Raw genomic sequence first — 26731 nt, 5'->3', positions numbered from 1 at the left:
ACAATTTTGAAATTAGGGATACATGGCTACATTATATGAATGAATACTTAAAAATACATATGACATATGCGGGGGCGTCCAGAATTCCATCCAGTGCTTGACAAAGATCCTCTGGAGGATGATTGCAAAGGCTCATCCTAAAGGAATTGCCGCATGTTTTGCTCCGAAGCATGGTGGTTTTTCTGCTGTGTTTTTCTGATAATATATTACTCATTTCAGTCTGAATGGATTGCTTAAGGGGACAAGGGGAATACAACAAAAATTCCAGAAAATATTACCTACAATCTGAAAAGCAATGGGTCTTTTTTTTTTTTATTGTAAACAAATGGGATACATGTTGTTTCTCTGTTTGTACATAGAGTAAAGGCATACCATTTGTGTAATCATAAATTTACATAGGATAATGTTGGTTGATTCATTCTGTTATTTTTCCCTTCCCCCCACCCATCCAAATCCCTTTTTTCCCTCGATACAATCCTTCCTTTCCCCATTCTTGCCCCCCTTCCCAACCCTCACTCTAACTCTAAAACTAACCCCTTCCACGACCCCTTACGAATCATCATCAACTTATCAGCGAGATCATTCTTCCTTTGGTTTTTTGAGATTGGCTTATCTCACTTAGCATGATATTCTCCAATTTCATCCAGTTGCCTGCAAATGCCGTAATTTTATCATTCTTTATGGCTGAGTAACATTCCATTGTATATATATGCCACAGTTTCTTTATCCATTCATCAACTGAAGGGCATCTAGGTTGGTTCCACAATCTTGCTATGGTGAATTGAGCAGCAATGAACATTGATGTGGCTGTATCTCTGTAATATGCTGATTTTAAGTCCTTTGGGTATAGGCCAAGGAGTGGGATAGCTGGGTCAAATGGTGGTTCCATTCCAAGTTTTCTAAGGAATCTCCATACTGCCTTCCAGAGTGGCTGCACTAATTTGCAGCCCCACCAGCAATGTATGAGTGTACCTTTTTCCCCACATCCTCGCCAACACCTGTTGTTGCTTGTATTCTTGATAATCGCCATTCTGATTGGGGTGAGATGGAATCTTAGGGTGGTTTTGATTTGCATTTCTCTTATTACTAGAGATGTTGAACATTTTTCCATATGTTTGTTGATTGTTTGTAGGTCTTCTTCTGTGAAGTGTCTGTTCATTTCCTTAGACCATTTGTCGATTGGGTTATTTGTAGTCTTGGTGTTGAGTTTTTTGAGTTCTTTATAGATTCTGGAGATTAGTGCTCTATCTGAAGTATGATTGGCAAAGATTTTCTCCCACTCTGCAGGCTCTTTCTTTGCATTGCTGATAGTTTCCTTTGCTGAGAGAAAGCTTTTTAGTTTGAATCTATCCCAGTTGTTGATTCTTGCTTTTATTTCTTGTGCTATGGGAGTCCTGTTGAGGAAGTCTGGTCCTAAGCTGACATGTTGAAGATCTGGACCTACTTTTTCTTCTATAAGATACAGGGTCTCTGGTCTGATTCCGAGGTCCTTAATCCATTTTGAGTTTAGTTTCATGCATGGTGAGAGATATGGGTTTAGTTTCAATCTGTTGCATATGGATTTCCAATTGTCCAAGCACCATTTGTTGAAGAGGCTATCTTTTCTCCATTGCATATTTTTGGCCCCTTTGTCTAGTATGAGAAAATTATATTTATTTGGGTTTCTGTCTGTGTCCTCTATTCTGCACATTGATCTACCTGTCTATTTTGGTACCAATACCATGCCATTTTTTTTACTATTGTTTGTAGTATAGTTGAAGTTCTGGTATTGCAATACCCCCTGCTTCATTTTTCCTGCGAAGGATTGCTTTAGCAATTCTGGGTTTCTTATTCTTCCAGATGAATTTCATGATTGCTTGTTCTATTTCTGTAAGGTACATCATTGGGATTTTAATTGGAATTGCATTGAATCTGTATAGAACTTTTGGTAGTATGGCCATTTTGACAATATTAATTCTGCCTATCCAGGAACATGGGAGATCTTTCCATCTTCTAAGGTGTTCTATAATTTCTTTCTTTAGTGTTCTGTAGTTCTCATTGTAGAGGTCTTTCACCTCTTTTGTGAGATTGATTCCCAAGTATTTTATTTTTTTCGAGGCTATTGTGAATGGGGTAGTTTTCCTAACTTCTCTTTCTGAAGATTCATCACTTATGTATAAAAATGCCTTAGATTTATGAGCATTGATCTTATATCCTGCTACTTTACTAAATTCACTTATGAGTTCTAAGAGTTTTCTGGTGGAATTTCCTGGTTCCTCTAAGTATATAATCATATCATCAGCAAATAGGAATAGTTTGAGTTCTTCTTTTCCTATTCGTATCCCTTTAATTTCTTTGGTCTGTCTAATTGCTCTGGCTAGAGTTTCAAGGACGATATTTGAATAGGAGTGGTGAGAGAGGGCATCCCTGCCTTGTTCCAGATTTTAGGGAGAATGCTTTCAGTTTTTCACCATTTAGAATGATATTAGCCATGGGCTTAGCGTAGATGGCCTTTACAATGTTAAGGAACGTTCCCACTATCCCTATTTTTTCTAGTGTTTTGAGCATTAAGGGGTGCTGTATTTTATCAAATGCTTTTTCTGCATCTATTGAAATAATCATGTGATTCTTGACTTTAAGTCTGTTGATATGGTGAATGACATTTATTGATTTCCTGATGTTGAACCAACCTTGCATCCCTGGGATGAAACCCAATTAATCATAGTGCACTATCTTTTTAATATGTTTTTCTATGCGATTTGCTAAAATTTTGTTCAGAATTTTTGCATCGATGTTCACTAAGGATATTGGTCTAAAATTTTCTTTCCTCGATGTGTCTCTGTCTAGTTTAGGTATCAGGGTGATATTGGCTTTGTAGAATGAGTTTGGGAGAGTTCCCTCCTCTTCTATTTCATGGAATACTTTGAAAAGTATTGGAATGAGCTCTTCTTTAAAGGTTTTGTAGAATTCGGCTTAGAAACCATCAGGTCCTGGACTTTTCTTTGTTGGTAGGCTTTTGATGACTTCTTCTCTTTCATTACTTGAAATTGGTCTATTTAAATTGTGTATGTCCTCCTCGTTCAGTTTAGGCAATTCATATGTCTCTAGAAACCTGTTGATGTCTTCGAAATTTTCTATTTTTTTGGAGTATAGATTTTCAAAATAGTTTCTAATTATGTTTTGTATTTCACTCATGTCTGTTGTGATATTTCCTTGTTCATTCCGAATTTTGGTGATTTGGGTTTTCTCTTGTCTTCTCTTTGTTAGTGTGGCTAAAGGTTTATCAATTTTGTTTATTTTTTTGAAGAACCAACTATTTATTTTGTCAATTTTTTGTATTGTTTCTTTTGTTTCAATTTCATTGATTTCAGCTCTGAGTTTAACTATTTCCTGTCTTCTACTACTTTTGGTGTTGCTCTCTTCTTCTTTTTCTAGGGCTTTGAGCTGTAGTGTTAGGTTGTTTATTTGTTGAGTTTTACTTCTTTTATTGAATGTACTCCATGAAATAAATTTTCCTCTAAGTACTGCTTTCATAGTGTCCCAGAGATTTTGATATGATGTTTCTTTGTTCTCATTTACCTCTAAGAATTTTTTAATTTCCTTCCTAGTATCTTCTGTTATCCATTCATCATATAATAGCATATTGTTTAATCTCCAGGTGTTGGAGTAATTTCTGTTTTTGACTCTTTCATTTATTTCTAACTTCAATCCATTATGATCTGATAGAATACAAGGAAGTGTCTCTATCTTCTTGTATTTGCTAACATTAGCTTTGTGGCATAATATATGGTCTATTTTAGAGAAGGATCCATGTGCTGCTGAGAAGAAAGTGTATTCACTCTTCGTTGGGTGGTATATTCTATAAATGTCTGTTAAGTCTAAATTATTGATTGTGTTATTGAGTTCTATGGTTTCTTTGTTCAATATTTGTTTGGAAGATCTGTCCAGTGGTGAGAGAGGCATGTTAAAATCACCTAGTATTATTGTGTTATGGTCTATTTGGTTTCTGAGATTGAGAAGGATTTGTTTAACATACATGGGTGAGCCACTGTTTGGGGCACAGATATTTATGATTGTTATATCTTGCTGATTTATGGTTCCCTTAAGCAGTATGAAATGTCCTTCTTTATCCCTTCTGACTAACTTTGGCTTGAAGTCCACTTTATCTGAAATGAAGATGAACACCCCAGTTTTTTTGCTGGGCCCATGTGCATGGTATGTTTTTCCCCATCCTTTCACCTTTAGTCTATGGGTGTCTCTTTCTATGAGGTGAGTCTCTTGCAGGCAACATATTGTTGGATCTTTCTTTTTTATCCAATCTGCCAGTCTATGTCTTTTGATTGATGAATTCGGGCCATTAATATTCAGGGTTATTATTGAGATATGATTTGTATTCCTGGTCATTTGACTCTTTTTTTTTAACATTACCCTATGTAAATTTATGATTACACAAATGGTATGCCTTTACGCCATGTACAGGCAGAGAAACAACATGTATCCCATTTGTTTACAATAAAAAAATATATATATCATTTTTTTCCTTTTATATTTTATCATTTGGGAGAGTTCACTACCCTTATTGTACCAAGATGTATCTGTGGGGGTTCCTACCTAAGGATCCTATATGCACTGAGCATTCACAACTACCTGACACTCCTCAAAGTAGTAATCTAAGAAGGGAAAGCAAATTCATAAACAAGATGAGGACTAAATCAAGTGTCAGATTCAAGACTGAAGAATTTAGGCTTCGATCTTCATAATCCCATGTTTCTTATGGGTACTAAAAAGAAATTCTTAAGCTGAATAGAATACAGAGCTATTGTATACTCAGAAAATAGAAAGTAACCAACTTTTTATTTGTTTAAATAGTCATGTCTGTGTAAATTAAATGATTTCACCAGAGTGAAATTCATTGATTTTGGCTCTTGTCATTTTGTGGTATCCAAGATCCTTGCTGAAAGGTTTTACCAGTGCTGGTGGGAGCCACTGAGGGTTCTTCCTTTCCGAAGTATGGAGCAGAGGCATGCCCTTTAATTTGAGTTTGAACAGGTGGAGGCAAGTGTTCTTTGATGGTCTCTTTACTAAGGAGTTTTTCTTTTTCATAAAAATCTTGACTTTTTATTTTTATTTCTTCTCTATATTTTTCATTCTTTAGTATTTCCTCCATAGTAGGTGGAGTCTTTCTTGTTCTTCTAATCCAAGCTCCTGGTATTCATGCTTATGGATATCTCTGCCCCTTCAGTAAAGGCAGGATGGCGAGTATGAGAACACAGAAAAGGGGATGAGATGTAGGTGAGTACATGATTATATGACATAGACCATAGCAATCATCTTGCTGGAAATCTTCACCACCTTGTTGGCTTCCCATTCTGTTGGGATATCCCCCACTTCATAGTCTGTTTCATTTTTATTTGCTGCTTCTACGATTCTTTTCTCTCAAATAGTTTGTCCAAGCAAACGTTGGTCTCCTCTCTCTCAGCTCACCTCTCCAGTTCTTGTACTCCGGGATATAGTAGTACTTGTTTCCGAACAGGTCGGTGACCACATGCTCCTTCGCCTCCTTTGACAATGCTCTCCACAAGGCGCGAAACAAGGCTTGAGACCAACCCACGCCGGCCACTCAGCTCCCGGAGTAAACCCAAGCGGATCTGCCCAGGCGCTGGGGCTCATTTGACTCATTTTATTCATTTATTTGTTTATTCTTGACATGACTTGGTTCCTCTTTATTTGAGAGTTCCTTTAGGATAGCTCCTCCCTTTGCTGATTTGCTTCTTTGTTTTTCATCTCTTCTTCATGGAATATTTTGCTGAGAATGTTCTGTAATGCTGGCTTTCTTTTTGTATATTCTTTTAGCTTTTGTTTATCACAGAAGGATTTTATTTCATTGTCAAATCTGAAGGTAAGTTTTGTGGGTATAAGATTCTTGGTTGGCATCCATTTTCTTTTAGGGCTTGAAAAATGTTGTTCCAGGCCCTTCTAGCTTTTAAGGTCTGGATTGAAAATCTGCTGATATCCGTATTGGTTTCCCCCTGAATGTAATTTGGTTCTTTTCTCTCACAGCCTTTAAGATTCTGTCTTTATTTTGTATGTTAGGTATTTTCATTATAATGTGCCTTGGTGTGGGTCTGTTGTAATTTTGTGTATTTGGAGTCCTATAAGCCTCTTGAACTTGATTTTCCATTTCATTCTTCAGATTTGAGAAATTTTCTGAAATTATCTCATTGAATAGATTGTTCATTCCTTTGGTTTGTTTCTCTAAGCTTTCCTCAATCCCAATAATTCTCAAATTTGGCTTTTTCATGATATCCCATAGTTCTTGGAGATTCTGTTCATGATTTCTTACCATCTTCTCTGTTTGTTTGACTTTGTTTTTGAGGTTAAATATTTTGTCTTCAATATCTGAGATTCTGTCTTCCAGGTGTTCTATCCTATTGGTTGTGCTTTCTATGGAGTTCTTAATTTGGTTTATTGTTTCCTTCATTTCAAGGATTTCTGTTTGGTTTTTTTTCAATATCTCTAACTCTTTATTGAAATGATCTTTTGCTTCCTGTATTTACTCTTTTAACTGTCGATTGGTGCGTTCATTCAATGCCTGCATTTGCTCTTTCATCTCATCGTTTGCTTCCCTTATCATGTTAATTATGTACATTCTGAACTCCCTTTCTGACATTTCTTCTGCCATGCTGTCATTGGATTTTATTGATGTAACATCCAGATTTGTTTGAGGCATTTTCTTCCCTTGTTTTCTCATGTCGTTCAGGTATCAGTGGACTGCTGAGATGTTGCAGATTTCCTCTATTGACTTATAATGTCCCTGAAGATTGCTAGTGTATCCCCTCTTATCCTTCAGTAGCCTGAAGTCTTAGAGGAAGGTGATACTGCGGTGCTCCCCAAGGAAGCTGCTTCTCTAGGGGTGGTGGTCTTCAGGTGGAGTATATTCCCTGCTAGTGGGCAGAGGTGCCTCTACTTGTTGACCAATGGTCATCCAAAGGGGAACTAGGCTGCGGGCTGAGGCAAGGCCTCTTTGGGCCTGTCTCTGGTTTTACCATCCTTGTGGGAAAACCTCACCCGGCAGGGAAGACTCACCCGATGGGGAGGTCTCGCTGGTCATTTCCCCTCCTAGAGGTTCCCCTCAGTCCACAACTACCGCCTGGGCAGGGCATCCTTCCCAGGCAATGTTCCCAGGGGCCCGGACCTACCTCCTGGGCCTGGGAGCCCTGCCCTTCACAGACGAGTATCCTTAGGTAGCCCCTCCTCAGAGAAGCTGCCCGCAGTCCTGGAACCTTCGCCCACCCCTCAGCTTGTCTCTGTGTAGCTCTTTCAACAAAAGGTGCCTAGGTCCCTGGACCAGACCGTGCTTTGCACCTAATTGCCTGGCTATGCGACCCCTCCTCTGAGCAGCTACTTGGAACCTCATACATATGTTCCAAGCCCCAGTGACCCGCCACCCATGTCTTCCTCTGGCAGCCCCCAGAGCCCCGGCAGGTTGCTCCGAAACCAAGCGTTGTGCTGCGCAGCCTCCTCTGCAAAGTTCCCCACTTTCTGAGTTCACTGCTCCAGTGGGGAGAAGGATATCTTGCCGCCTGGGCAGGGCAGCCTTCACAGGCAATGTTCCCAGGGGCCCGGACCTACCTCCTGGGCCTGGGAGCCTCACCCTTCACAGATGGGTCTCCTTAGGTTGCCCCTCCTAAGAGAAGCTGCCCGCAGTCCTGGAACCTTGGCTCTGCCCCTCAGCTTGTCTCTGTGTAGCTCTTTCAACAAAAGGTGCCTAGGTCCCCGGACCGGACCATGCTTTGCACCTAATCACCTGGCTATGTGACCCCTCCTCTGAGCAGCCACCTGGAGCCTCGTACATATGCTCCAAGCCCTAGTGACCCGCCACTCACCTCTTCCTCCAGGCAGCCACCTGGTGTTCTGTGTGGGCGCTTGGAGACCAAGCAACTCACTGCGCACCTCCACCTCCTCAGGACAGCCCCTCCCTTGTTGTTCAGGAAGTTGCTGAGTCCAAATAGCTCGCTACCCAGCTCTTCCTCTGGCAGCTGCCGGAGCCCCAGCAAGTTGCTCCGAAACCAAGCGTTGTGCTGCATGGTCTCCTCTGCAAAGTTCTCCGCTGTCCGTGTTACTGCTCCAGCGGGGGGAGGGGTGTCTCACCAGGCAACTCTACTTCACAAAGTTCCCTGCATTCCGGGGCTACCGCCCCATCCGGGACGCCTCCCCAATAGGAGAGACTCACCCGGTGGCTTTGAGTTGGTCCCAAGTCACTCACTATCTCCTCTTTTGAATCCTGAGTCCTGGAGCAACATGAAATGCAGCCGCCCTCTAGTCTGCCATCTTGAAACCTCAACAATGGGTCTTTACCACTAAGAAAATTAAAAATAATTTTGCATTCATGCAACGAGTCCCTGAAAGCCTCTGGAGAAAATAGTTATAGATCTGCCTCTGTCTCCAACAGACTGGTTAAATTTTAACAATGGTTTTGTTTATGTGTGGTGGTGATGTAAGAGAATAAGGTTCCACAACATTCCTTCCTTCCTACAAAGAATATGTCACCCTATAATAAACTTTGGTACACAATAACCATTGGGACCGCTGCCCTCCTGTAACCCTTAACTCAGCAATTTAGATATTAACCAGAGGGACCTAATAGAAATGGTCACATGAGATTACTTGTCTATCGCATAACCGTGAGAATAATAAGAATAGTCTTAAGTCACATAGAGCTTAGATATTAAGGAAATAGACATTATATTAGCTCATTGACATAGTTAGATATTCTTAAAACAATTGTGATTAGGTAAGGATGATCTGTAAGGTTGTTGTTTTCTGCCTATGCTTTGGAAACTTCTTTAATATTAACCACAAAACTGCCATTATAGCCTGAAGAAAAATGTATATAAACCCAGCCTTCCCCAGAATAAAGTGGGATTGATTGCACCAGAACTAGAGTCTGTGTCTTTCATTCTCCAACCATCGCGGACACTGTCTCCCCATGCCCCGTTTACCAGTGTGGAACCCATGGACTCCTGCTAGGGCTGGACCCCGGCATACATATGCAAATATACCATTGAAAATTGAATATATATTTCAAAATACACATAAATATTCTATGGAAAATTAGGTTTAGGTATAGGGTAAGTTTAGGCATAGTGTTAAATGTGGGGGTGATTAGGGTTAAGGTTAGGGTTAGGGAAAGAATACATATATAGAGAAAAATGAATATTCATAAGAATGTACTTGTGAAATTATGTATAAAATATATATAAACATGTTTGGAAATTTGGACAGGTTTAATGTGAGATGTAGTAATACACATATTTTAATTTGAGAGTGCATGAATATCTCATATAAATAAATTATAATATTATATATGCAAACACCATTGATAATTGAATATATAAGTCAAAACACACATATTTACATATTTATGTTATATTCATATAACTACATATGCTTTTATGTGAAATAAGTTTCAGTAATCGAATAAAGTTAACCTCTGTTTTTAATTTTGCATGGGGTTAGGGTAAAGTTTTTGAATGGCTCTATATATCCAGAAATATGAATATTCTTAAGAATGCATGTGTGAAAATTGTATGAAAAACAGGGATGGATAGAACGTGATTCTTAGGAATACACATTATTTAGTGTGCATGGATATATCATATAAATTAATGTATATTTATATATATACAATTATGCCATTAGTAATTGAATATAAGTCAAAATACACCTAAACATTCATATTATTATACATGCTTTTATGTAAAATTAGGTTTAGATATAGGGGTAAGGGTAGACAGTATAAAATTTTGGGTATGGGTAGGATTAGATAAGGATTGAACAGGTATATCAGGAAACATGTATATTGATAAAAATGTACATGTGAAAATATGTATGGAAATCTGTTTAAAAATATATGTTCTGAAAGAAGGATTGGTATAATGTGAGCTATAGGAATACAATTTTTTTTAACTTTTGGATGAATACATGTATCATATAAATGAATATATGGTAATATATACAAATATATCATTGATAGTTAAGTATAACTATCCAGATACAGATCAATATTCCAATTAATATACATGCTTTTATGTACATTTATGTTTAGTTATGTGAGTAAGGTTTGGCTTGGTATTAAACTTTGGGTTGAGTTAGGATGAGAGTTATGAAATTAATATGTATATCAGAACACATGAATATTCATAAGAATGCACATGTGAAAATATATGTGGAAACATATATAAAAATATATATTCTGAAACAGGGATGGGTATAATGTGAATCATAAAAATACAAAAGTTTTTAGCATGATGATGCATGGATGTTATAAATAAATATGTATATATAGATGTAGATATACCATAGATAATTGTATATATAACTCAAAATACACAAATTCAGATTACTATACATGGTTTCATGTAAAATTAAATTTGGGTATAGCAGTAAAATTAGGGTTTAATTAAATTTTGTGTTAGATTAGTGTTAGGATTAGGAAATGAATATGTATATTGGGAAACATGAATGTACAAGTGAAAATTATATTAAAACATATAAACATTTTAATTATGTTAAAACATAAACACATGTTCTGAAATAGGAATGGGTATAAAGTGATTCTTAGGAATACACAATTTTTTATCTTGGGGATGCATCAATATATCATATAAATGGAGAGATAATAATATAATAATATGTGCAAATATACCATTGATGATTGAATATATAAGTCAAAGCACTTATAAATATTCATATACTGTAAATGCTTTCATGTAAAATTAGGATTAGTCATAACAATAATGTTAAGATTTGTATAAAATTCTCAGTGGGGTTAGGCATATAGTTCTAAAACAGGGAATGGTATAATGTCAGTCAATTTAATACATATTTTTAACTTGTGGATGTTTGATTGTTATGTATATCAGGAAACATGAATACTCACAAGAATGTACTCATGAAAATGGAGATAAACATAAATGTTCTGAAACAGTAATGTGTAAAATGTGAGTCTTAAGAATACACATTTTTTAAATTGGGGAATGCATGGGTATATCATGTAAATGAATATATAACACATATGCAAATATAGCATTGAACACTGAATATATAAGTCAAAATACATATAAATATAATATATTTATATATTATATATATAATATATAAATAATATTTATATTACTATACATGCATTTTTATAAAATGAGGCTTAGGCATAGCAATAAGGTAAGGTATCAGTATTAAATTTGGAGTTGGCTTAGGGTTAGGGTTAGGGAATGAATATGCATAAGAATGCATGCCTGAAAGTATGTAGGAAAACATACAAACATATAATATCTGAAGCAGGGAAGGGTATAATGAATCATAAGAATACATATTTTTCTCACTTGGGTATGCATGGATATATCGTATCAATGAATATATAATAATATATACATATATCATTTAAAATTGAAAATATAAGTCAAAATACACATAAGCAGTCATATTACCATACATGCCATTATGTAAAATTAGGTTTAGGTATAAGGGTAATGTTAGGATTAGTATTAAAATTTTGGTTGGATTAGTGTTAAGGTCACAAAATAAATATGTATTTGGGAAACATGAACATTCATAAGAATATACATGTGAAAATATGTATGAAAACATATATAAACAAATATTTTCCTAAACAGGGTGGATACAATGTTAGGCATAGGAATACACATTTTCTTAACATGAGGATGCATAGCTATATCTTCTAATCATATATAATATATATGCAAATATACCAATGTAATTTGAATATATAAATTAAAATAGACATAAATATATATTACTAGGCATGCTTTTATGTAGATGTAGGATTTTTTATATTGATACATTAGGCTTAGTATTATTTGGGGTTGTGTTTTTGTTAGATTTAAGAAATGAATATGTATATCAGGAAATATGAATATTCATAATTGTAAACATGAAAATGTATATGAACATATATGTTCTCAAATAGGGGAGGGTATATAAAAGTCATAAGACTACATCCATTATTATCTTGGGGATGCATGGATATATCATATAAATAAATACATGATAATATATAGGCAAACATCCTTAACAATTGATATGAGTAAAAACACACAAAAATATTCATATTACTATACATACTTTGTGTGAAATTAGCATTAAGGAATAAATATGTGTGACAGGAAGTATGAATAGTCAGAAGAATGTACACTTGAAAATATATGTTCTGAAACAGGGAAGGGTATAATGCAAGTTATATCAATACACTTTTTTTAAACTTGGGGATGCATGAATATATCATATACACGTATATACAATAATATATATATAAGTATACCATTTACACTTGAAAGTATAATTCAAATTATACATAGATATTCATATTGCTATACCTCCTTTTATATAAATTTAGGTTTAAATATATGTATAAGGTTAGGCTTAGTATTAAATTTTGGGTTTAAGGATTAGAGTTAGGGGATTAATATGCTTATCTGGAAACATGAATATTCCTAAGGATCTATGAAGAAAATATGTATTAAAACATATGTAAATATATGATTTGAAAAGGGTCAGTAATAATGTGCATCATAGGAATACACTTTTTTTAACAAGTGGATGTATGGATATAACATAAATAAATATATAATGATACATAATGGTTAATTTGAATTATTAACTTGATCAGATTTAGAGATATCAATGATTAAGAGGCTTCTTGGTGTGTCAGTGAGGGCATGTCTAGGAATTATTGGAATGTGGGATTGTGAACTGAAGTGGAGACCCCTCCTAAGCATGGGTAGCACCACTCAGTAGGATGGAATAAAACCTGGAAGAATAAGCAGATGCAGATGCAGTCTTGGATCTTCTTGAACGGGTTGTTGATTGCTGTTTTGATCATCTCAGGATATCGGACTCTTGCTTCTTTACTCTTCCAAAGCACACTCTGTCAGTGAGTCTTCAAGTAGTTTCCAGAAGCCTTGGTCTCTGACTAGTGTAGCACTGTTGATCCTTCTTGTTCTGGGGCTTCTGTGACTTGAACTGTGCAGCCACTGGTTCTCCCAGCTCTCCAGCTACAGATGGTCATTTTGTGCTGTCCAGTTTCTGGTCATGTAAACCAATCTAATAAATCTCCTTTTATAATCATACTTCCTATTGATTCTGTTCCTCTAAGGAACCCTGACTAAAACAGACACAAATACAAATATGTCATTGATAATTAAACATATAATTCAAAATACACTTAAATATTCATATTATTGTACATGCTTTTATGTATAATTAGATTTAGTAATGGGATAAGGTCAGGTTTAGTACTACATTTTGGGTTGGGTTTAAGTCAGTGTTAGGGAATTAATATATATATCAGGATACATGAATATTCCTAAGAATATATGTGTGAAAATATGTATGAAGGAACATATAAAATATGTGTTCTAAAACAGGGAATGGTATAATGTCAGTCAAATTGATGCTTAGTTGTATCAATGGATGCTTAGTTGTATCACGTTTAAATACATAATAATACACATAAACTATATCATTGATAATTGAATATGTAAGTCAAAATACACAAAAATATTGATATTAATATATATTTTTATGTAAAATTAGGTTTACGTATAGAGGTAAGTTTAGGCTTAGTACTAAATTTTGGGTTGGGTTAGGGTTAGGGAACTAATATATATATCCAAAAATATGAATATTCATAAGAATATACATGTAAAAATATGCAAGAAGCATACATAAACATATCTTCTGAAACAGGGAAGGATATACTGTGAGTCCTATGAGTACACATATTTTTTAACTTGAGGATGCAAGATATAGTTTATAAATAAATATGTGAGAATATATATGCAAATGTACCATTGATAATTGAATATATAATTCAAAATACAAATAAATATTTATATTACTATACATGCTCATAGGTAAAATTAGGTTTAGCTATAGGGTAAATTTAGGTTTAGTACTACATTTTAGGTGGAGTTAGTGTTAAAATTAGTTAATGAATATGTATATCAGGAAACATGAATATTCATAACAACATACACATGAAAACATATAAACATATTGTTGAGAGCAGGGTGGTATCTGTGCTGCTAACTGTCTCAAGGACAAACAGGACTGCTGGGCCACTGTGCTTACCAAGGTTGTTAAGAGATATTTGTCCGAGGAATGTGCGGTTGCCTGGAGATCTTATCCATCAAGGACGGGAGCGGGGCTTAGCCCCGACTCATCTCCTGCATAGTTCACCCCTTCCCTCCTCCCTTCTTCCACTAGGACCATTCAGTTCTGGCAGGACCCAAAGAGAATCAAATAGATTGGCCGGACCCAACCAGAGGAGGACTAATGTTTAGCTCTTCAAATGTTAACCAATTAAAAGAACACTGTAAAACTGCTTGCCTTTCATTATAAAAACCCTGCTAATGAGGGTTTGGGGCCTCTCTTAGCGTCACTGGTTAAGGACGCAGAGGACCAGGTTTGAACTTGCTAATAAATGACTCTTTGCTGCTTGCATAGATCGTGGTCTCTGGTGGTCCTTGTGGGGTCTCGAGCCTTTGGGCACAACATATGGGGGCTCGTCCGGGATGCCCCAAGCCCACCCAGACACCTGATCATAGAGTCATAAGTGACACCTTCGGCCGGTGAGTAAGGCATTGCCATGTGTTTTCTGGTCTGGATTGCCTGCAGGTTCTGGTTCTGGGCTGGCATAGTCCTGGCGGACACGCTATTGGACCCCAGCAGGGTCTCGGGAGATGTCCCCTCGACCCGTCTGGTGACTTGTCGCATCTGGTGACTCAGTCACATCTGAGCAGATTTTGCGCTGCATCTGAGCAGCTTTTGTGCTGCATTCTGGCGACTTGTCGCATCTGGTGACTCGGTCACATCTGAGCAGATTTTGCGCTGCATCTGGGCAGATTTTGTACTGCATTCTGGGCAATTCTGTCACATTTGAGTGACTCTCACATCTGGGCAGCTTTTGCACTGCATCTGGGCAGATTTTGTGCTGCATTCTGGGCGATTCTGTCGCATTTGAGTGACTCTCACATCTGTGCAGCTTTTGCGCTGCATCTGGGCAGATTGTGTGCTGCATTCGGGCAACTTGTCACATCTGGTTAACTCTTTGTCCCATTTGGGCATTGTGTTGTGTTTGGGCAACTCTTTGACACAATCGGAAATTGTTTGTTTTTGTTGACAAAGTACCAGCTAGCCAATTTTTGATTTAGCACGCTACGTGTCTGTCTGTTTGTGTATTGTACTATATGGTCTTTACTCCTGCCTTCTATTAAATTCTTCATTGTGTTAATTCGATCTTAGGCTTAGGGATACTCATTGCAGGGTACTTTACAGTCCTTCTCCTTGTTCCTGAGAGATTTGTTTACTCCAATCCCCCTAGGCAGAGAGCTCAGCAACTCCATTCCTCAAAAGTAGTAAGAAATAATGTTTTGTGATTTTCTGCATTCAAACCTAACCTGATTTCTCAACCAGGAAAAAAAAGGGTTAAAAAGCCCTGGGTGATCCTCCCTCCCCCCTGCCTGGCCTTGCTGAAGCCTGCATTGGAATGAAGGCTGCAGCAGTCTCAGCGGGAAAGGGGGGTAACCTGAAGATAAGAAAAAAAAGAAAAAAAAAGGTGTCTGTTTTAAACTTCTGGGCTGCTACACAGAACTAACTCATTCTCTAGGATTCTTGTTTTGTTTTGTTTTTCTCTAATGCTATATTTTTGAGTTCATAATTTTGATCCTGCATACCTAGGTTAATGATTTTTTTCTTTTTGATCAGTTCTATTTTTATTCAACTAGAGTTTTTGAACATCTGTTACATTGCAATGGAGATTCACCTATAAAGTTACAAGGCCTTTGATTTTGTATTATTTGTATGTCATGCTAATGTCATGTTTTGTCTGTATCAAAACTGAGCACTCCTAAAATTAAAATTTAAAAATGGATCCAAATACTTTTATTCACGTGATTTAAAAGGGTTCAATTTAAATTGGGTAAACTAATAAAAGTAAAATGTCTTTAGAAATAACTCGCAAGTCTCTAGGTGGTCAAACTAATGGAATGTTGATGTTAAACAATGTCTAATATCAATTGTTTCTAGGACTTTTCTTCAACAGGAAAAAGACAGCAAATACTGTTCAGGACACTTGTCTAATATCTTGGTTTTTACAGAATAAGTGAATTAGAGTTAACATGTATGGGATTACTCAAATGTGTTTGTTGGTGACATCTGATTCATTTGCAAAATTAAAAATCTCATTGTTAAATAACATCAAGTACTTTTAAGTCCTTAAATTACATGGGGTAACATACTTAAACATTATTGGTGTTTTCATAGGTTGGTAAATTAAAAAGGGTTTAAAATTGCTTTGTGTCATTACTAAAAACAAGGTTATTAAGAGTTATGTTCTAACAGATAAAATCTCAACTCGGAGGGTGAGCGTTCCATCTGCTCCCTTACCACTTCCCCCTGCTCCCCCTCCAGTTCTGCAAAGCTCCAAGGAGCTCTTAGATTTGGATTTAAAGCTACCATCTCCCCTTTCACTGTGTTTCAGTTAGAGTACTATAAACCACAAAGTATTTTATCTTGTTAAATTGGAGTAATTTGTCTAAATTCAAAATTTTCATAAGAGTTGTTTCAGAATGTGGACAAAAAGGGGTCAACAAATAGGAAAGAGAAAATAAAAGGTTCTGGGTTTGGAAATATATTTAATAGAAAGGAAAAGAAAATGTTTCTGGGTAAGAAAGTGCCTGTGTGATGGAATACATGAGGGTCTAAGTAAGTGCTAAGAAAGTCTGTGTGTAAGTAAAGGGCAAGTTTCAACAAGTCTCTGTGTAACTAAGTTGGTTGTGTGTATGTGAGACAGCTAAAGCTATTTAAGGTTTTTCCTAAGGTGAAATACTAATGTTCTGATATAAGCCAAATTTTAATCTATATGATAAAATGACATGGTAAAATAATAAGGATTTCTTAGAAACACTAATTTACTCTTGACTTTGTGTCTATTAAGTTTTATTCTTTAAAACAATTAGTCTTAAAATTTGGGGTTTATACAATTATGGTTAAACAACTGTTAAGAGTATTGTACTATGTTACAGAGTCTAAATTTTTCTTTAAAAACTGAATTTAGTAAGATTAAAGTGTCAAGGTAATTGTAAAATGGTCACTCCTTGTATATTAAATGTATTCATATTTTCCAGGTATACAAGTTTTTAAAGCAAGAAATTTGTTAAGCTGCTATTCTCCAGAATAAACTTGTCTGTACTGGTAATATTAAACTTAAAGAGTACACTTTATTGGGGATTTATTTCTATCATTTAATTTTCTATTATGGGACATATTATAAGTAAGGTATATGTAAAATTGGTTACTTATTTCACTGAGATAAAAATTTAAATGTAAATGTATATCTAAGAGTTAGTGACAGCCTGATTTGTTTAAAGGTTCATATTGTAGAAGGTGAAAGCATTTTGCTACACAAAAGTTAAAAGCTCTCTCAGCCTTTCTTTGATTGATTCCTGTTTTGGATATAATGTTAGACTGTGTTAACTAATGTTCATATGGACTCAGAAATCAATATATGTAAACTTCTTAAAATGACATTTAAGAAAGAGTATAATGCACTATAGCAAAAATGGGACAACAATGACTGAGATTGGAGTCCCTGACTTCATGACTGTAGCATGCCTGGTGCCTGGGAGTGTTCCTGTGTAGGAGCGCAAGATGCCTAACTGCTGTGGCAGTAGCCTCCCTGGGGAGGCTCTGTACAGGAGTCCTATCAGCTCTTACATTGATATCAGGCACACAGCTCTTGGGCAGAAAGAAATTGTTTTGCTAGATAACCAGTGTTTCATCAGTTCCCTTCTCTATTTCCTGCCCACCTTACAGTAACTTTGGACAGTGGACTTCTTTGAGAGCTACACGGAGTTCCTAACATTGTACTTTGCAGTTGTGGGAAAAAGTTATGTAGATGGTCTAGTCTCTGTAACTCTCCTGAAAACAAAGAATAATGCTTACATAGTCTTTAACCTGATAATAAGACATGTATAAATGTTGCTAACATAACTCTTTAGATCTGCATTTCCATCAGAGAACAGAGCTCCATCTGATCTCAGCTTAATCTTCAAAATCTGTGTTTATAAACCTTTATTTTCTAATACTCCTTTGACCTTCACTGAACTTGAAAATTTGGTCATGCTGGTCATTGCAAAAGGGGCAAAAATTAGTTTTAGGATTAGAACATTTTACTTAAGACTTGTGAAGAGCCCTGCCTTACCTGAGATAAGGCTCTGTCTCACCCTGCTACATGTTAGAATGATTCCAAAGTAAGCCAGACTTTAACTCATTTAAAGTTGTGCTCAAAAGTTTGATGTTTGTTGTAAAGATTACTGTGATCTCAAACAGGATATATAATGTAGAACTCAGCCAAAATTCAAGATAACTATTATACAAGCTAAATATGTTTTTACTCTTGCTAATTTCATTTTGTAAAACTGTTGCCTGTTACTATTTTGCAGAAGTAGCTACTTCCAGAACATACAACCTAGGTAACTTGTAATAATAGGCCATCACCTTCAAAACAGATAGTATGTGGTAGTACTTTAATAAAAGGGTAAATGACTGTAAAGTTATGGACATTAAAGTTAAAGCCCAGTACTCTTACTGTATGACTGGTGAGACTGGCTTGCTGGATGATTAAGATCAAACTTAGAAATTGGAATTAAATACAGAGGTCAAGAAAAAAAAACAGTATCTTGCCCTCAAAGTCAGCCTGAACCCAGGGAATAAGAGAACTTCTCTAAGGAGCACTGCAACTCTAGGTCACACAACCTCCTGATCAAGGAGATTGTTGAGACTAGAAGATGAGAATCACTCAGTGCATCTGCTGCAGAGGAGGGTCATGGAAAAAGGGAGACACCCCTAATGCTTTCAAGGAAAGCCACCTCATCGAGAAGACCCTGCCTAACCAATGGCACTAATGGAGCTAAGAAGCTGCTCTTAAGTTCTCTATGAGTGGCCCCTGTGGAAACTCAGCTGACTCTTTAACAAGACAGGAACCAGGTCAATTTGACCAGCTTGGTCTTGGACACCCAGCAAAACAGTTAAAACCAAAATATAGCCATTCTTGGGCATTTAAAAGAAATAATAGTTAAAAGTAACTTAAGATGTACGCTTGTGTTAACCCACTAAAATTAAGAGTGGAAGCTACAAAAGAAAGATTCTTAGGCAAATGTGCCTGATAACTATCAAGGGAAACTGCCAGAGTCAGAAGATTTTAGTCAGTTTAAGGCCTACAGTCACAGGTAGGCTTTATCTATGTTTGCTCGTATGATTATCTATCCCTAAGTAACAGAAGTATAGAGATCTCTACTAAACACAGGTTATACCAATAAAGGGATATTTTACAAAAATCAGATGACATTAACTGCTTAACTATATTTTCTGGGGACCTCAATGACATTAAGAGTTAAATATTGTGTTTACATTCCTGATAACCTGGACAATGTTAAAGTCCCCAAATAATGGCCTTGTCCTCTCCAGCCTTTGCTAGGCCTAGTTATGGGAACAATTTCTCAGTTCTTCCACCTCCTGGTGAGAGATTGACTTCTGTCATTTTCATGATACTCATTGGCATGTTTCAAATGCTGCAACATTTACTTTGTACTAATCTCATTTCAGTACTCATGTCTTTTTGTTCTTCTATCATAGAAGAACCCACCCCCAGATGAGTTTACAGCCTGCTCTTCCCCAACCAGACTTCTACCTTGGACCCCTCAGTTGACCCAATTTCTAAAAAGGGAACTCCAAACTGCTTCCCCCACGCTGCCCACTTCCAGCTGGAAGAAGTCAAATTGGTCATCGCCCATTTTCCCTACAGCAGTGAAGGAGTTCCTAGTATTAGAGGGGTAAATGAAGTCAGAATTAAGGACAGGTAGTTAGTGTAGAAATAGGGAATCGGGTCAATTTGAGGAAATGAAGCCATGAAGCCATCTGCCTTTGGAAGTTGGAGACTGCCCCTGGAAGAATGAAATGTCAAGGATCTTCGGAGTTCATTAATTACCAAATTTACCTGACTTTAAAGACTGTAAGCAAGGAGGTCTATGTGCAGCTCTGGGAGAAAAATGTTGGTTTTATGCTAATCATTCTGGAGTAGTGAGGGAATCCATGGCAAAAGTCAGAGAAGGACTAACAAACAGAAAGAAAGAATGGGAAGCTAGTCAGAACTGGTTTGAATCCTGGTTCAATTTTTCCCCTTGGTTAACTACTCTGGTGTCCACTACAGTGGGACCCCTAATATTGCTGTTACTAGCTTTAACTATAGGACCTTGTATAGTCAATAAGTTAATTGCTTTTGTTAAAGATAGAATAAATACAGTACAGCTAATGGTGCTAAAGGCCCAATATCAGCCCATTAAGCAGCAAGAATTAGAACAGTAGAGACCCAAGATTGGCTCTCTAAATGCTCTTGGAAAGGGGGGATGTTGAGAGCAGGGTGGTATCTGTGCTGCTAACTGTCTCAAGGACAAACAGGACTGCTGGGCCCCTGTGCTTACCAAGGTTGTTAAGAGATATTTGTCCGAGGAATGTGCGGTTGCCTGGAGACCTTATCCGTCAAGGACGGGAGCGGGGCTTAGCCCCGACTCATCTCCTGCATAGTTCACCCCTTCCCTCCTCCCTTCTTCCACTAGGACTGTTCAGTTCTGGCAGGACCCAATGAGAATCAAATAGATTGGCCGAACCCAACCAGAGGAGGACTAATGTTTAGCTGTTCAAATGTTAACCAATTAAAAGAACACTGTAAAACTGCTTGCCTTTCATTATAAAAACCCTGCTAACGAGGGCTCGGGGCCTCTCTTAGCGTCACTGGTTAAGGACGCAGAGGACCAGGTTTGAACTTGCTAATAAATGACTCTTTGCTGCTTGCATTGATTGTGGTCTCTGGTGGTCCTTGTGGGGTCTCGAGCCTTTGGGCACAACAATATCTTCTGAGGCAGGAAGAGTATAATATTAGTCATATGACCACACATGATTTTTAACAGGTAGATGCAAAGATTCTCCATATAAATGTGTAACACCATATATGAAAATATAAAATTGATAATCAAATATATAATTCAAAAAATCCATAAGTATTCATATTTCCATACATGCTTTCATCCAAGTTTTATTTAGGTATGGAAGTAAGTTAGTCTTCATATTAAATTTGGGTTGGGTTAGGGTTAGGGAATTAATATGTCTATTAGGAAACATGAATATTCACAAGAATGTACATGAGAATATATGCATGAAAAACTATTTAAACATATATATTCTAAACACTGAAGGATAAAATGTGAATCATAAGGACACATTTTTTAACTTGGGATGAGTGGATATTGCTTCAAACTGATTATATAATAGCATATATGCAAATATACCAAGGATAATTGAATCTGTAAGGCAAAATACACATAACTATATGTATTTCTACATATTCTTTATGTAAATTTAGATTTAAGTATGGGGTACTATATAAGATTAGTATTTAATTTTGAGTATGGTTAGAGTTAGGTAATTGATATGTATATCTGGAAACATAAGAATGTACACTCAAAAATATATTTGAAATATATATAAAAATGTATTTTCTGAAACAGAGTCAGGTAAAATATTAGTCAAACAATAAACATTTTTTGAACTTGGGGATGCAAGAATATATCATAAATAAATATATAATAACATGTATGTATAAATACCATTGATAATTGAGTACATATGTCAAAATACATATATATTATTGCTACACATGCTTTAATGTAAAATTAGGTTTAGCTATAGAAATAAGGTTAGGTTTAGTATTAAATTTTTGGAGGGGTGAGTTTTAGGATTAGAAATCAAATATGTATATCTGGAAAAAATGAATATTCATAGTAATGTAATTATATATGCAACTATACATTGATGATTAAATGTATAATTCAAAATGCACACAAATATTACTCTACATGCTTTTATGTAAAATTAGTTTAGGTATAAGGTTAAGGGTAGGCTTAATATTAAATTTTGGATTGAGTTAGGGTTAAGGTTATGGAATTAATATGCATGTCTAGAAACATGATTATTCATAAAAATGTAGGCATAAAAATATGTATGAAAACATTCATAAACATATATGTTCTGAAACAGGGAAAGGTATATGAATCATATGACTATGTATTCCTTTAAGGATTCATGGACATGTCATATAAATGAATATATAATATATAAGTCAAAATACACATAAATAATCATATTACTATACATGCTTTCATGTAAAATTAGGGTTAGTTATGGGGTAAGTCAGGCTTAATAAACATTTGAGGGTGTTAGGCTTCAAGTTAATATATCTATCAGGAAACATGAATATTCATAAGAATGTATATGAAAACATTCATAAACATAAATGTTCTGAAACAGAAAAAGTATTAGGTGAGATATATAAATACCCATTCTTTTAACCTGGGAATGCATAGACATATCATATAAATGAATATACGATAATATATGTGGAAGTATACCATTGATAATTGAACATTTAAGTCAAAATACACATAAATATTAATATAAATATAAATGCTTTTATGTAAATTTAGGTCTAGCTATCAGTGTAACATTAGATTTGCTATTTAATTTTGGTTTGGTTAAGTTTAGGATTAGGAAATTAATATGTTTACCTGAAAAGGTGAATATTCATAAGAATGTGAAAATATGTATGAAAACATACATAAACATATATTGTTCTGAATGGTATGAGTCATAAGAATACATTTTTTAACCCGAGAATGCATGGATGTATAAGTGAATATATAATAATATATATGCAAATATTCTTTTAATAATTGAATATGCATGTCAAACTAGACATAAATATATATATTACTATATATGCTTTTAGGTAAATTTTGGTATAGATATAGGAGGATTTAAGCTTAGCATTAAATTTTGGGTTGGGTAGAGATTGGTAGGGACTGATAGGAAATAATAAGTATATCAGGAAACACAAATATTCATAAGAATGTACAGGTAAAAAAGTGTATGAAAATATGTAGAAACATTTATGTTCTGAAATACAGGTGAGATATATTTGAGTCATAGGAATACATTTTTTTTTAACTCGGGGATTCATGGATATAGCATATAAATGAATATATGATAATATATATGCAAATATACCATTGAAAATTGAATATATATGTCAAAATACACATAAATGTTTATATTACTATACATTCTTTTATGTAAGATTAAGTTGAAGTATAGCAGTAAGGTTATGTTTTGTATTAAATTTTGGTTTGGGTTAGTACTTGATATGATAATAGAAAGGGAACTAATACAGTGATTGTAAAAGTTGAGAGGCCCATGTTTTAAAAAAAGATAATAAGGGAGCTAAAGCAAAGCTTTAGGAAATAATTTTATCAAACAAGTCACTTTTGGACTGGGGATGTGGCTCAGTGTGTGTGCCTAGCATGTGTGAGGTTCTGGGTTCGATCCTCAGTACCACATAAAAATAAAGGTATTGGGTCCACCTACAACTAAAAATATATATATAAAAAGTCACTTTTAACCAAAGTTATGATTTTATCTAAATCTTCAAAGGATAAGTCTCTGAAGGGATTAAAAGAAACCATTATAAAATATCAATGTTTAGCTCCTGATCTTTAAGAGAAAGAATAGAAATATCTGACTTTACTTTTCATTGATAATCTCTACTAATCTTATCTGTGGGAGCACCAGATCATTCCAAGTGGTTATTAACTAAGTTTCACCTTTAAACTACTCATCATAGAAGACAAATGGGTAAGTATCTTGAGTTAACATTGTTAAAGTATATTTAAAAGACAGATGAGAGTATTTGGGGGTAATGTGTCACCTGTCAACAACATAATTCAGAAAACAGTATAAAGTGAAATTCATTTAGAAACCAAAGTTTCAATGTCCCTTTGAAGATATTCAGAGAGATTTAATTTAGTTTCCACACTTCTTGGGATTTTGATATGTTCTGGTTATTGTTTGTCTTCTTTCAGAGCCAGTTGAAGCATCTCCATGTCAAAAAGCAATAGCTCTAATGGTGGCTAAAATTACTGCTTGATTTTGTGGTTTCAACCAGGGTGCCCAACTTTAATAACAAGTGATCAAAGCACAACTTTTAGCAACTATAATAAAAGATCCTTGTAAGTTTTAATCTTTACTGAAAACCCAGATGAGTATAAAGTGCCTCTGGGTTCAATGCCTAATATCCAAAAATAATAATAATTAATAATAATAATAATAATAAGTGTCCTCACAAGTGACCTCTCATGAGTATCCTCAGCACTCATGATCTTCTGGAAAGATAGGAAAACTAAATTAGAAAAAAAATCAGAAATCCCACTAGATGATATGACCAATGATCCATTCCCTCAGGAACACATCAGTTTTTCCTCTATGACTTTTTGGTTGGAAGGCCCATCCATGTTTTGAAAATTTCATTTCTAATACTAGACTGCTCTATGGCTAATATGGAAAAACATTGCAAAGGATTCATATACTATACCTAATTCTTACACCAACTAAATAGACTCATGAGAAGACATCAGAGAAAAACATTCTTGAACCTCATTGGAAGGGACCCTATCAGGTAATAGTAGCAAAACATGAAGCAGTGAAACTCCAAGAAGTCCATCCTTGAGTTCATGTTTCACAATGAAAGAAGAATTTCAGGATTTGGCACAATTAACAGGTCAAATAGGGAACATCAACCTGTGGGTTTTCAGAGATCTTCCAGAATCTGATCTTCAGAACTTGACAACTGATCCAAGTCTTTCAAAATAATTTGACAATGATGTATGATGAACAGCTTCTGCACAAGATGGCAGACAAAGATCCCTAATTTCTTTTTTTATCTGCTTGTTTATAATCATTCATTTTGTTTTCTATAGACCACTTCTTGTCATCCATCCATAGTAATAACTTTACTCTTCTCTTCCATCCTTGCCAAGACATTCTTAGATTATCAGAAACAGTAGCCACTGCCCTCAATCATACTAACTGCTGGAAATGCTATTCCTCACCAAATCACTATCACAAAAACTTCTGGACAACTCTGGTTTCCTTAAATGTGTCCAATCAGAGGTGATAGTATTCCCATTTGCATCTAAATAGACAATGGACCCTTAACAAGTTAACCTGTAAGTTACTAGTATTCTTCTCTCTCAGAAAGTTAATTAACAACAACAGTAATAATAGGTTATTTAACAAATAACAGTAATTGGTTCTTTGTTTTAACATTTGCAACACACATACTTTGTCGCGTTCCTTCTGCCCGCAGAGAGAGACACGACACATCAGTTGTTCATCAGAGCTCTTTATTCTTCTCTCTTCCTCCTCTGATCATCCTCTGATGATCTTACAAGGCAGTTACAGTCATATTTATATGAATCATGAGCCAATCAGGTTACAGAGGATGTGGGGAGAGCAAGATTATAATGTAGTATACAACGGGGTAAAAAGAGGGTACACGGAAGAACAAGATATCACGGAAGAACAAGATTTCAATTTAATGTATCAAGAGAGTTCATGATGGGCATGGGTCACCTCGTCCAATCAGAGCAATTCTTTTTGGTACTGGCTTAGTGCCGGGGCAACTTCCTTAAGCAGTGTTAGCAGTTTGTTGCAAACCAGGTTGCCCTGGCTCAGTGCCAGTGTGGAAGTCCTTGTCAGCTGTTTGTTGCAAACCAGGTTGCCCCGGCTTAGTGCCAGTGTGGAAGTCCTTGTCAGCTGTTTGTTGCAAACCAGGTTGCCCCGGCTTAGTGCCAGGTTCTGCACTGAAGTCCTTGATGTTGCAATCCACTGTCTCGGCATTAGGGCCACACTGAAATCCTGAAAGCCAGGCTAGGATGGGGTCTGCAGCCCCCAACATTTCCCCCTTTCTTTTGTTAAAAAAGAAAAGGCTTGAGACCGTGCCTGTCTTAGGTTGAGGGGTCCAGCACATGTCCTTACCCGTCATTGAAGACTGTAGATCATGCTACAGCTTCTGTCTTAGGTTGGTACATGGCCACCTCCTACATTACCCGTCATTGACTACCGGCCTAGCATTATAGCCATAAATAGGGGGAGGCCTCTAGCCTTAAAGGCAGTCAGGACCAGGAAGAAAATAGATGTAAGATGCCAGACAAGGTGATGGTGCAGGAAAACGTTGTTGAAGGCACGGTTGGAGCTTTTTCTGTGGCTGGAAAAAAGAAGAGGCAAGGCCGTATCTGCAGGAGAGACTGAAGCTGGAAGTTAGTTATCAAAAGAAGTTTAAACTTGGTGCTGGTGAATAATCATCATGGCTTGAATAGTGTCAAGTCTAAGTCTTATGAAATGGATTAGTTTATTAAAAATACATGGCCCGAAAATCAGAATTAAGAGTAGGATGACAAGAGGGCCAGTTATAGTGGATAGGAGGGTGGTGAGCCAGGGAGATTTATAAAACCAATGTTCAAACCATCCTTGTTGGGATTCAAATTCTCTTTGTCTCTTAGCTAATCTCTCAGTGACCTTTTCCATGGTTTCTCTGACTACTCCAGTATGGTCTGCATAGAAGCAACATTGTTCTTTTATTGCTACACAAAGGCCCCCTTCACGCAAGAAGAGTAAATCTAAGCCTCTCCTGTTTTGTAAAACAACCTCTGATAGGGAGGTCAGAGATTTTTCTAGTGCAGAAATAGATTTTGCCATGGCTGCTAAGTCTTCATTCATGGCTATT

At 36.1% G+C, this 26731-nt stretch overlaps 1 pseudogene; it reads right to left on the bottom strand.

Moving 5' to 3' along the window:
- Positions 1 to 4888: 4888 nt before the first annotated feature.
- Positions 4889 to 26061, bottom strand: LOC124985270 (NADH dehydrogenase [ubiquinone] 1 alpha subcomplex assembly factor 2-like; annotated as a pseudogene).
- Between the last annotated feature and the right edge of the window lie 670 nt (positions 26062 to 26731).

This window comes from Sciurus carolinensis, chromosome 1 (assembly GCF_902686445.1).
Source record: "Sciurus carolinensis chromosome 1, mSciCar1.2, whole genome shotgun sequence".
NCBI classification, from domain to species: Eukaryota; Metazoa; Chordata; class Mammalia; order Rodentia; family Sciuridae; genus Sciurus; species Sciurus carolinensis.
Note: the sequence above shows the minus strand (reverse complement) of the source record. Positions and strands in the feature narration are given on the sequence as shown.